The following is a 12415-nucleotide window of genomic DNA, read 5'->3' as shown; positions in this document are numbered from 1 at the left end:
TGACAGCCGTGAGAGGGTCTAGTCTTGTGTGTCAACCACTGTCCACTGTCACTTCACTCTACTGCGCATGTCTCCTGTAGAAAAAGCCGCTGTCCTGCTGCAAATAGTGAAATATTCAGCTGAAAACAGTAATCAAGCAGCAGAAAGAAAGTTTGGAGTGAACGAGAAACTTGTGAGGGACTGGTGGAAAGCGGGGATGAAGACCACACCTTCACTGCAACCAGGAGGATGCACCATGAAACTTTTCTGGAAGTCACTGGATGGAATGGACAAAGCCTGGACTTCACTGACACCGAAACCATCCTGTCGGGATTCAGAAAGGCCAGAATAATTCTCACTGGAACTGATGCTGAGTTTGACGACAGGGACACAGAAGAGGAAGCGGCGCTCTGTTTACCTCATGAATCTATGGTTTATCTCCAGAGGTTGCTCAGAAGTGACACCGAGGATAAAGAATTCAGTGGTTTTGGTGATTTGGAGTGAGATCGTGAGTTTGTTAAACTTGTTCTGTTGTTTATGCTATAATTATCTGAATAACTGTTAATATGTTACATTAATATATTAACAGTTCACATATTCTGTTGTTTTTACTATAACTTGACTTTCAAGATGAAATGTCAGTTCCTGGTCTCTGATTTTACAAAATACATTTCCCCAAAAAGTGCGACTTATAGTCTCATGCGATTTATACATGTTTTTTTCGTCTTCTTTAAGCATTTTTTGGCTGGTGCGACTTGTACTCCGGAGCAACTTATAGTCCAGAAAATACGGTACTCTCCCCTCGGGAAGACTTCAAACTCTCCTCACACACACAAACAGGAGGCACAACAGCTTCTACCCATGAGCAGTGGATGAGCTCCAGGAGCACAGGCTCAGATAAAAGGCCTGAAGGGACTCAGTGCAATCATATATTTATTTATTTAATGTTTTTATTGGTATGGATGTGAGAATGTGTCTATATTTATTCATTTTTACTGCTACAGATTTGCTCTGTCAAAGTTTCGTTGTATTTTGTACAATGGCAATAAATCTAATCTAATCTTAAATTTCTTGCCCAAGGACACAACAACAGCATTCACCTATGGAAACAGGGATCGCGCCTCAACCTCTACCTCAACCAGTGGTGGGCCAGTGGATCTGATCGCTCAACCAATTATGCTTTTGTTGAGATCAATGGACAAACGCCCAACCAACTGAGCTACTACCGTCCATATCTCTGTTTAACTCTTGTGCACCACTTTAAAATAATCACACCTGTGGTCTTTCCTGACAAAAATGTACACTGGAAAAGAATAGCACAATATTTATATGCAATACAGATTTTTGTCCAACTTTTTTATATCAGTGTCTTGATTTACTTCATACACACAAAATATTATATAATATTTTGAAATGTTAACCCCTTAAAGGTTGTATAGAGGATTTTTTAAGGGAAAAAACATACAGCGACACTCCTTTTTCAGATGTTGTGCATGCGTGACACCACCTTCCTCCTCCACAGCCTCAGTAGAAACATCTCCTCCCGCCTCTTTACTCTAGAAATCACGCTTGTTTACAGCCAGTGCGCGTTCAGAATTACTGTTGAAGTGACCTGTCTGGAAATAATTTAGCGACCAACACGTCATTTTTTAGACCTTTCGTCTGCTTCGTTCGCGCCGTCGCTGGAAGGAATCTCCAAGAATCACCTGTTTGGCTTTGCTCCTTTTCCCCTTCTCTTCTTCTTTCATCGACCTCAAAAACGGACTTTCTTTTGCGGCGAACCGGTCGCGGATTCTCGTCCGACATCGCAAAAAACTGTGCGAATTGCGAGGAAGATACAGTTAGAAAACGCCTCTAAGAACCACTCCATAAACTACATAATCCCCGCGCGCCGGCGAGTCAGTTACACTAGAAACGTAGGAAGTTTGACTGACAACCTAACAGCCAATAGAAAATGAGGTAGCCTGGTTATCTATTGGCTGATGTTTATCTGGCCTCAACACGTCCACAGTTGATCGATTTTCATTCTTTTTTTTTTTTTGGTCATCATAATTACAAAGCTGCTGCATCTCTGTAATGGTATTTTAAACTTTCACCGACAATTTGAAACAAAAAAAAAATCCTCCATACAACCTTTAAATGCCAGTTTTGACAGTAAAAGTCTCAAATTATGTGCATGAAAAAAAAAAAAAATCTATATCTTTTAAGTAATTTTAATTATGTGTTGGGATTATCAGAGGCTGGGGGCTCCTGTAGAACACACCCAGATCATTTTAACCTCAAATATTTACGTCTCTGGCCTTCAGTGTGGACTCATGTACAAATGTCTTTCTTTTGATATAATCTTGTAATGAAAGATGCACAGTAAAAAGATAAAAAAAATTCAAAAAGACACTGAAACTAAAAATTCTGATGGGTTTTTAACATCAAATAATGAAAAATAAATCAAAAGTAAAAATATACTGGCAAAGTTATGACAGTAAAACAAGCCATTTTGAGTGGAAGTCAATGGGACAAAAATGTACCTAAGGACCTCGGGTGTGAGTATTTTTATTATAGACTGTTTAATTAATGTGATCTTGACAAAAAAAAAACAACACAGAAATTTAAAATACATTACAATATACACAAACTGGCCAATTTTGGTGCTATTTGGTGCAATAAAGCCAAAGTTATGCAAAAAAGAAAAGATGAGATGGACAAAAATGTACCGAGGGGTGCATGAGGGTTGATGTCAAACTATTACGGAACATTACAGGCAAGGCAACCACATCTCCATGGAGACAGGCAGGTGGCAGACCGTCTGTCAGAAACGCTGCACACTCCACCATTAAATCAAAAAGCATAGTTAGAAAAATAGCAGCAGAACCCCTCCTCCCAGCTCCATCTCTCCAGAGCCCGGCCTCTCTCACATTGGCTGGTTCTATTTCTGGCTCTTTCAGAATCAAATTGACCTTCAAAAAACACCAGTGAATCCCTCACATCGTCAGCGAGGAGTAGCCCACATATCCTCTCTGTCTCCAGGTCTCCCCCTCTCCCGCTCTTATGAATACGACACAACTCCTGAGCGCCACGAGACCCCGAATAATGCGTACACACCCGCCCCGCCGCTTTCCAATCCAACGCTTTTATTCAGGAGGAGAAAAAGTGATTTGAAGGCGTCGGTCTTGAAGGAGCAGTTCAAACAGTGGTCTTCCTCACCCCTCCTCTTCCTCCCTCCTCTACCCGGACATCAAGGCAGATTTACTGGGGCCTTATCTCCAAAGGGCCAGGATGAGGCGGGTTGACCCAAAGAAACAATTACTCACAGCTGGTGCGTGTGTGCGGCGGCGGTGGGCGCGTTCCACAGCGGCGGTGGAGCGGGGCCAGCGTACAGACGGGAGTGAGGCAGGTTAGAGTGTGAGGAAGAGCTACTGTCAACCAGAGGAACAGTGTGGAGCCTGGAGGAGGCAGGAGGGAGACGGGCTGTGCTGACCCAAAAAGGGTGTAGGTCACTGGGACAGAGCAGAGTCACTGTGTGGGGCTGATCCTGAAGGGTGTGAAGTGAATGGTCATTTCTATAGTATAGGGTGACCAAACGTCTGTTTTTCCCCAGACATGTCCGTTTTTTGCGTCCTGTCCTGGGCGTCCGGGTTTTTTTTTTTTAAAGTGATGGAAATGTCCAGGTTTTCATTACCGTTCATTGGGGCCATTAAATTGAGCAGCTCTCGTAGTTCTGTGACTCAGGCGAGCAAACACAAACAGTCAGTCAGTCTACAACATGCCGAAGCGAAAATGCGCATTTAACAATGACTTGCACAAGAAATTCTCCATTTTCCGTCCCGGTCTGTAATGGAGCCCTACAGCGTCCTGCACCGGTCCATTTTTGGAGACCAGCAGTACAGGATCGCACCTGCCCAGTTAATCCGAGATTATATCAAACTTTTGCGGTGCCTATGCCACAGACTGAACCAAGACTAAACCAGGACTAACCCAGGACTAACCTAGAACTGATTCCAAGACTGAAGAAGAGGACTAATCCAGGACTGAACCACAGGAGAAAGGACCGGCTCAGCTCCGCACCTCACAAAGGTAAACGCGGCAATTGCCCGATCATAGTTTGCGGACAAAGTGCTCGAGGTTCTCTCACTTAAGTCCAACATTAGTCCTGGTTTAGACCTGGTTTAGTCCTGACCCACCCCTGTGTAATCACTACCCACCCGTAATACATAATACGCGTGTGTAAAAAAAAAAAAAAAACATGCAAAATTGCACAAAAAATGCGCAAAATGGCGAGACCGCGATATAGCGAGGGACAAATGTAGCTCAATGTCGAGGCCCCACCTCCCACCCCCAGTAAGGTGTCCGGGTTTTCACAAACGGAAATATGGTCACCCTATAATAGTAACATTTGGCAGATCACAGATACTGCTGTTATATTTTCATATCAAATAACATAAATGATAAACAAAAAAAATGACAAACAATTAAGATAAGATAACCTTTGTCTCTCATGGGAGAATTTGTCTTGGGACAGGGGATCACAGCTTTAACACCAAGATAAGACAACATAACAACAAAAGCACCACACAAACATGCACCATAGAACAGAAATAATCAAGAGACCAAGTTTGACCACAAGTGATCTTTACAGCCAAGACCTTCACAGTCGTGTAGTCTATTAATAACTGCACACTCCCTAAGCCTATGTGTAGTTTTGATTGCATATTTTCTAAGCCTTTTACTTTTATTTTTTAACTGCACTATTTGAGTTTAGCAGATAAAATCTAGTGGCACAAGAGAATGTTTGAATCTGTTCAGTTTACAGTTTGGGACCCTGAACCTTCTGCCTGACGACACCAACTCAAACTGACTGAAGAACAGCTGCTCTTTTAGTCAAGATAAAAATTGTGTTTTTGTATTTATTTATTTGAGTGCATGTTAATGGACAGACAAACATGTAAACACACTGGATTACTCCAAAGGTTAATTTCTTTAATTGGTCTGGGCTAATTATACTTAATACTTAATTAATTATAGTGATGGAGGTTTCACAGATACACAGGTATTTTTAAAAACTGAGACATTTCCCTTCGTTTGTTCTCATGTTTTACACACAAATGGTGGATTCACCTCTAAAAATGAATCTTTCTAAAAACTCCGGCTAGAGTGAAGATTCTGGAAAACTAAGGTTTCGCATTTGCGTTGAAAGTGAGATAAACGAGTGAGTTTTAGGAGCTGAAGCGCCGAAAGTGCGACCATTGTTTACCTTTTGCTCTGATGACGATCATGGAGCATTCAGAGCAGCAGTCACTTTGTCATGTGTTTGCATTTGCACAGCCCCCTGTATTTTTGAGTAATACTTACAGCTGTAATGAAATAAATGTTACAGGTTTGAATCTAATCCAGGTGTCGCCCAGAGGCTTGGTGTAGTTATGACGCTGCTCAATGGCCTATTTATGCGTTTTGATGTAAACGAAAACTTTTTTGAAAACAATGCGGTGTGCACAATGTTATTTTGGAAAACAGAGGGAGAGAACTATTCGTTTCTCAACATACTCTGAGCCTAAGTGAGTGTGACGTCACCCATAGCGTTCAGCTCCAGCCAAATGCAGCTCATTGAGGCTTCCGGTGATAGGAGAAAATTTGGAGGAGAATTCCATATTTGGAATTCCAACCACAAGTACCATAGCAACCAAAGAGCCAATCAGGAGAGAGGCTGTTGAAGGTAACTCCCCTTCCCGCCCACTTACCAAGACTGTCAATCAAACCTGTTGCTAACTCCAGCAGGAGTGACCTCGGGGAAAGAAGGCATCTGATTTGTCTGTTAGTAATGTTCATATCTTGATTTACAGATAAAATAGTTAATTAAAAAACAGAATCATTATTACGAACATTTCAAAACCAAAATGAAAGCTTGACAGATGCAGTTGCGGAGAGAAGAGCAACACTTTTTCAATAGAAAGTGAACTGGAGTCTGTGGAGCCAGAAGTGCGCCCATGCTCACTTTTGGAATGAAAAGGCCAGAGCATTAACTATGTCCATTTCTCTATACAGTCTGTGGAGGAGGATGTGGCATGGAGGAAAAATGCTCCTCAGGAACATCGCCCCTTAGTCACAGTCAGCGGCTCCGGGAACATAAAGACAGAATACAAAACAGACCGTGGTAGAAGAATACAGTGAGTTCTGGAGAGTTCCATAACCTTGAGAAATCTTGATAGTCCTTTTATTGTGAGGATTCTTGTTCTGGCTCATACTGTTATGACTGGGAATAACATTTAATGTTTTATAAGTGGTTCATTTCTACAGTACAGATGAACTAATCAGTGCTTGAATTGTCCTTCAGTACGACGAGAGCTGGAGCTTTTGAAGGAACATGAACGTCTGTGAGAAGTACAAGTGGCTTTTCCTTACCTCATGCATTTCGAAGATTCAGTTTTATTTAGACTAGGCCAGTTAATATACAAGTATATCCTGTTCATATACTAGTATATCCTGATGTGCATGCAAACAGAGCGACTGATTCAACAGAGAGGCATCAAAAGCTGTTGTTGTGTCTTTGGGCAACACCCTGACAGTGTATATACTCGAGTATGAATGTTTTAAAGTTTCGAATACTTCTCAATTCGATGTCATGTACCATTTGGGGTAGCATCTGTTCTGGTCTTATAGAAATGTCATAGCTCGTAGAATGTGGAGTGAATGAACAATGTAGTGTAAAGTGCTTTAGGTGTCTTTAAAGGAGCTACATAAATGCAATGATTAATTCATTAATTACACAAACCATATTAGATATCATCTTACAGTCTGGCAAATAATACCTCACAAGTGAACAGTATTAGGCTACGTTCAGACTGCAGGGCTTAATGCTCAATTCGGATTTTTTGTGACATCCAATGTTTTTGCGAGGTCGTTCACATTTCCAACTAAATGCGACTTGTATGTGATTCCAGTGTGAACATTAAACGGCCCAAAAGTGTCCCACATGTGCACTGGAGACACGACGACGTCAACCGCAGCGAGCGTCTCTGTGTTTACGGAAGTTGTCCAAACATGGACGCAGCATCGAGCACCTGGAGATTTTAAAGTTCCTCTCGTACCGGAGCCAGAACATGAACAACTTACTTGTTTTAAGGAGGAGATTGAGAAGGAGAAGGACGAGGTTTTTGGCCGTGGTGTTTTGTGGGACAGCGGCAGCGACGTGTGGATGTGGAGACGTAGTCAAGAGTGGTGAGTGGTGATGTGCTTCACTTCAGTGACACAGAGTTCATTAACAATTTTCGCCTACTTCAGCGCAAAATAGTGACGTTTGTGGCTTGCTGATGATGTGTAGGTCGAATGGATGCGCTTTGACCGTTCAGACTGAAGTCCCATGTCAAAAGATCAGATATGTATCGGTTTTAGAAGCACATATCCAAGTCGCCTGGGTCACATTTGAAAAAATTGGATCTGTGTCGTTCAGACTGTCATTAAAAGATCAGATACAGGTCACATAGGGGCCAGAAAATCAGATTTGGGTCACTTCAGGCTGCAGTCTGAACGTAGCCTTAGTTTGTCGGTTCATATTTGTGTCTTTTTGTCAGTTCGTCAAGACATGTTTAAAGGAGTATTATACTTTTCTGAGCTATGAACTGCAAACTCATAACATATTTAGATCACCATGTCACCTTTTAGTGTTCAGAAAATGCTCTATTGGCCAAAAACAACAACATATTAACATGTTTTACAAGTTTCGCTTGAATTTTTTGACGCTCATCGTCCCTTAAGTTACTTCCTGCACTGATACCCCCTTCACAGCACAATCACATCAAGTTGATTTATTTTAATTTTGATTTTTGGAGATTATACTTGTGATGAGCAATGTAAAATAATTGTCTTTATGTTTCTGCTGATTACTGCATAATAATGGAATTTATCATTTACTGTATGATAATGAAATGTATTATTTATGGAAACATCCGGATAAACTCATCAGGTTTGTCAGGTTGCTGTGTGCAGTTTTGTATCATGTTTTTGTATATTTATAAAGAACATGGTTTAAAATTATAACATAGAAGAAAGCTCAAAAATCATTAATCTGTAAAATGTGAATTTGGAAGAGAATACTTTTTATTTTCTCCACATTGTCCAGCCCTGTGTAGCTGCTGGGACAGTGGTAGTGTTTTGTGTTGTTTTGTGTGGGTCTGTGTGAGTTGTTTTGTGTTGTTTTGTGTGGGTCTGTGTGAGTTGTTTTGTGTTGTTTTTGTGTGGGTCTGTGTGAGTTGTTTTGTGTTGTTTTGTGTGTGGGTCTGTGTGAGTTGTTTTGTGTCGTTTTGTGTGGGTCTGTGTGAGTTTGTTTTGTGTGTTTTGTGTGGGTCTGTGTGAGTTGTTTGTGTTGTTTTGTGTGGGTCTGTGTGAGTTGTTTGTGTCGTTTGTGTGGGTCTGTGTGAGCTGTTTTGTGTTGTTTTGTGTGGGTCTGTGAGTTGTTTTGTGTTGTTTTGTGTGGGTCTGTGTGAGTTGTTTTGTGTTGTTTTGTGTGGGTCTGTGTGAGTTGTTTTGTGTTGTTTTTGTGTGGGTCTGTGTGAGTTGTTGTGTGTTTTGTGTGGGTCTGTGTGAGTTGTTTTTGTGTCGTTTTGTGTGGGTCTGTGTGAGTTGTTTTTGTCGTTTTGTGTGGGTCTGTGTGAGTTGTTTTGTGTCGTTTTGTGTGGGTCTGTGTGAGTTGTTTTGTGTCGTTTTGTGTGGGTCTGTGTGAGTTGTTTTGTGTCGTTTTGTGTGGGTCTGTGTGGGTTGTTTGTGTCGTTTTGTGTGGTCTGTGTGGGTTGTTTTGTGTTGTTTTGTGGGTCTGTGTGAGTTGTTTTGTGTGGGTCTGTGTGAGTTGTTTTGTGTCGTTTTGTGTGGGTCTGTGTGAGTTGTTTTGTGTCGTTTTGTGTGGGTCTGTGTGAGTTGTTTTGTGTCGTTTTGTGTGGGTCTGTGTGAGTTGTTTTGTGTTGTTTTGTGTGGGTCTGTGTGAGTTGTTTTGTGTCGTTTTGTGTGGGTCTGTGTGTTGTTTTGTGTGGGTCTATGTGAGTTGTTTTGTTTGTTTTGTGTGGGTCTGTGTGAGTTGTTTTGTGTCGTTTGTGTGGGTCTGTGTGAGTTGTTTTGTGTGGGTCTGTGTGAGTTGTTTTGTGTTGTTTTGTGTGGGTCTGTGTGAGGGTCTGTGTGAGGGGCTGAGTCTTCCCTCAGGGCCGTGCAGAGGAGCGACAGGCGCTGGTAATGCAAAAATAATCTGCTAATCTCCACTGTAATTAAACAGATGGAAGCAGGTCTTTACTGCTCGCCTCAAATAAGCCCTCCTGCCCCTTTTGCCCCCCGAGGTGAGAGCACAGACTCTGCTGTGGGATCAGACCTGGGCACACAACAACAACAACATACTCACTTTCACCAGGTATATCTGCATTTTGTTACAATGTTCAACTTCATGTTTTAGGCAAGACAAGTTTATTTGTACGTTACAGGCCTCATGTGAAAGCTCAGAACCTCCAGATTTCCCTCCCTGAGCTGCACAGGCTGCACTAGCACTGACTCATGACTGGCTAAAGGTGCTGGGGTTTAAGTAGAGGCCGTTCAGATCAGAGAGAGGCATTTTAGGTTTAAAACAACTGGATTTAAACTTTGAAACTGACAACACAAATGCGAGAGTCATGTGAGGCTCATTCTGCTTTCTGATTGGTTTTCTTGAGACACAGAGGTCATGTTAATGCTTTTTAATTAAAATCAAAATCTTACTAAATAAAAAAATATATGTCTTTTTGTTTAGTTTGTTTTTCTGTGTTTTACCTCCATTAAAACTCATTTTTATTCTGTAAAGCCCTTTGAATTACTTTGTGTATGAATCAGAAAAAAAAAAAAAACACATGACATGACTCAGTTGCCAGTTTCAAAGCTGAAATCCAGTTGGTTTAAACCTAAAATGCCTCAATCTGATCTGAATGGCCTCTACCTAAACCCCAGCACCTGTAGACATCATGAGTCAGTGCTAGTGCAGCCTCTCCAGCTCAGTGAGGGAATTCTGGAGGTTCTGAGCTTTCACGTGAGGCCTGAACATTTACTGAGACTGAGAAAAGCTTGTGTGCTTTAGCTTCAGGTTTACGCATTTGCAGCCGAGGTTCACCAACCAGTGTACAGAGACACTGGTGGGTTAAGTCATTATTTGTTCAACTTAAAGTGTTGAAAATGCATGATACTGTTGACTTAAGTCTCCTCAAAATCATGTATAAAGCAAAGTGCAATGTATTACCTGTAAATATTCAAAGTGCTCCTGTAATGCTCTGTAAAGCGTCTTTGAGTGTTCAAAACAGTGCTATATAAAACTGATGCATTATTAATGTCTGTTTGAGATGAGAACAAGCCACTACAATTTAAAAGGAACCTACATGTTTAAAAAAAACTGATTCAGAACCAAGGTTATGGAGAGAAATGTCAGTGTGAAAGGAGTTAACTTATGGAAGGGTCTAAGGCTGCAGCCTGAAGTGACCCAAATCCGATTTTTTGGCCCCTATGTGACCTGTATCTGATCTTTTAATGACAGTCTGAACGACACAGATCCGATTTTTTCAAATGTGACCCAGGACACTTGGATATGTGGTCCTAAAACCGATACATATCCGATCTTTTGACATGTGACTTCAGTCTGAACGGCCAAAGCGCATGAATCAGACCTACACGTTATCAACAAGCCACAAACGTCACTATTCTGCGCCGAAGTCGGCGAAAATTGCTAATGAACTCCGTGTCACTGAAGTGAAGCACATCACCACTCACCACTCTTGGCTCCGTCTCCACATCCACACGTTCCTTTCAACGGACGTTGCTGCCGCTGCCCCAAAAAACACCACGGCCAAAAACCTCGTCCTTCTCCTTCTCAATCTCCTCCTTAAAACAAGTAAGTTGTTCATGTTCTGGCTCCGGTACGAGAGGAACTTTAAAATCTCAATGCTCGCGTCCATGTTTTTTTTACAACTTCTGTAAACACAGAGACGCTCGCTGCGGTTGACGTCGTCGTGTCTCCAGTGCACATGCGGGACACTTTTGGGCCGTTTAATGTTCACACTGTAGATCACATACAAGTCGCATGTGAAATGTGAATAACCTCGCAAAAACATCGGATTTCACAAAAAAATCGGAATTGAGCATTAAGCCCTGCAGTCTGAACGTAGCCAGAGATATAAAAGAATCCAGTTCAATATTGACATTTAAAAAACACATTAAATCAAGTATAGTGTGTATGTATGAATGTATGATGTGCATAATAGTGAAGATTTCTGTTTGCAATTGAATAATAATTGTGCCTGAACTGAAATGTACTGATTTGAAATGTTTTAAAGTGACTATCAGGCAGCAGATTACATCAGACATAACCACTCTTTCTGCTCATTTTCATTCATTTCTTGTATGTCTGATGTTGTGACACTGTCTTTTTATATTTAATGAATGAAATAAATAAAGATTTTTTTTTTTAAGTGTCTTGCCAAAGGGTAGAGGTTTAAGACTTGCATGTACCTGATTTTTTTCCACGTATTTGAGCAAAATGTGTCTTGCCCCAGTACAGCTGAAGTGTATAAGCATCTCCTGAAGTTAAAATAAGTCCACTGTGTACTGTCTGCATCGATTCATAAAGCGTTTTATTGTCAAATATTCAGGAAATGCATTGTTAGTTTTACCTTTACAGCTGAACTGATCTGGTCTGGGAGAGTTGTGAAAAGCGTGGTGGATAATCAAAACTCTTGTAACTCGTGAGGAATCATTTTCAACCACTGTGAACCGTTTAAAAAGGAACAAGTTCTGTTTTTCACATTTTCAACACCGAAAAAATCAGACGCAGCGCTTTTAACTAGCCAAAACTTATATCCATAGAAGTTTTTAAGTGCCCGTCCTCAGTCCCAACTTCTCCCATTCACAGTGACGGAGCACTCACTCAAAGCTGGTCTATATTTCTGTGTAGTAATTGCGGTACAGACTCTCATTAGGGTCCGACCGAGGAGCAGACCATCTCTCATCCCGGGATGGAGAGCATTTGGGCCCTCACTGTCTGGGCTTTGATGTGGTAACAAGGCCTCATAAGCCCCATGCATCAGTTTAATCAGAGCTCCTTCCTCCCGCTGTCCCCGCTCCCCAGCTAATTTAAACCCCAGCTAAATAAATGGACATATTACGGCGAGCTGGGGATGGACTCTCGTTGCAGGTTTGTGGAGCTTTGATGTTTGGACAATGCTAACTACGCAGATGAGAGACGAGCAAAAGAAAAGCCGGCGAGAGCTCTGGGGACTTTTTAGATGCAGTTCAAATAGACGCCTGCTTTAGTTTCAGTGTTTGTTTCGAAGACGCCAATCTGTTTGAATATCTCAGTATAATTTAAGGAGCTGCTAAACTGACTTCAACATACACTGCCAGTCGATTTAATGGTCTTTTTTATTTTATTTTCACGACTATTTACATTGTA

Source organism: Boleophthalmus pectinirostris, unplaced genomic scaffold, assembly GCF_026225935.1.
Source record: "Boleophthalmus pectinirostris isolate CB_2022bp ecotype Guang Dong unplaced genomic scaffold, ASM2622593v1 HiC_scaffold_21, whole genome shotgun sequence".
Lineage (NCBI taxonomy): Eukaryota > Metazoa > Chordata > Actinopteri > Gobiiformes > Gobiidae > Boleophthalmus > Boleophthalmus pectinirostris.
The sequence above is the reverse complement of the archived record's forward strand: the minus strand, read 5'-3'. Positions refer to the sequence as shown.